A 1,213-nucleotide genomic window follows, 5' to 3' on the forward strand; every position below is an offset into this window, starting at 1 on the left:
CCTGTGTCTGCTCTATTTGTTCAGCCACCCATGAGAACTGCTGTCTTTGGCAGTGGAACTGCCATTGTATAGCTTTTCTATCCATTGCCAAATGTGTGTAAGGCTATTCCACCCAACCTCCAGATATCCAGGAGCCTGAACATGGCCTTTCTCTCTTTACTACTTGGTCTTCTTTCCAGACTTGTGTTTTTCTGTGCCTAAAGAGTAGCTCCCTCTTAAAGCAGTAGAAGACAGCAGTTCAGTGCAGCAATACTGTAGTTTGCTTCACGGATCACTCGGAGGTGGATATTCCAGTGAGATGAAAGTGGATTATAATAAAAGTGCACACTTTGCTTTGCTCCTAACTATTGCTTCTCAGAAAGTGTTTGTGCTTGATGTTTATGGTTCTAAGCATGGTACTGTGATGGGCACTGCAGGTGAAACTCCTCTTTGTGGTAAGCACCAAGGTATCTACGCTTCAGAAACATGAAACCTACTCTTGATCTCTTGCCAGTTTGGGGAAAATCTTTAATGACTCCTTGCAAATTGATCCAGTAAATGTCTTGAGGTTTTCTATAGAATGAGGAGAATAAACAAATCGTACATTTATTTTTCTTACTGTAGTTTTTGCTAGTTTTTAGGCATTGTTTTGAGAGGTTGTTCCTAGACCATGATATTTAAAAGCTTGTGCCTACGAACACCAAGGGAGTGCAGAGAAGAACAATGGGTAGAGGAGCACTAATTCTGCTCCTCCCAGAGCTATCAGAGGACCATAGCCTTGGTGTCTGGGTAGGACCTATCCAGTGGAGTCCATGGGGAAGGGACTGACCTTGTGGGTTAAAGGGAGATTTCCCCTCTGAGGGGGTATGGTATGTGCAGGGGGGAAATCAAAGGCAGGAAACGAGTGATCAAGGATAGGAAGCATCATGGGAAAAACTGACAGGAAAAGGGCACAGGAGGTGGCTGCACGTACACAGTGCACTTGTCTGGCCATGCCCTGTGTCATCAGTGCGGTCTGTCCTGTCTTCATAATAGCTTTTCTTTTTTTTGTGTTCCCTGTGCATGGAATCTGTTCTGTGCAAATGGATCTAAATGCCAGTAACTGGACAGACCTGAGTGCATGCATATTGTGTTGAGTGTGTATGTCCTTGTGTTACCACCAGCAAAATCAAGTCAGAGGAGCTGGTGAGTAAGGTAAGAGATTTGAGAGCCAGGGCATGGCATGGCTGTGGGT

This window comes from Cyanistes caeruleus, chromosome 3 (assembly GCF_971803275.1).
Source record: "Cyanistes caeruleus chromosome 3, bCyaCae1.hap1.1, whole genome shotgun sequence".
Classification (NCBI taxonomy): Eukaryota; Metazoa; Chordata; class Aves; order Passeriformes; family Paridae; genus Cyanistes; species Cyanistes caeruleus.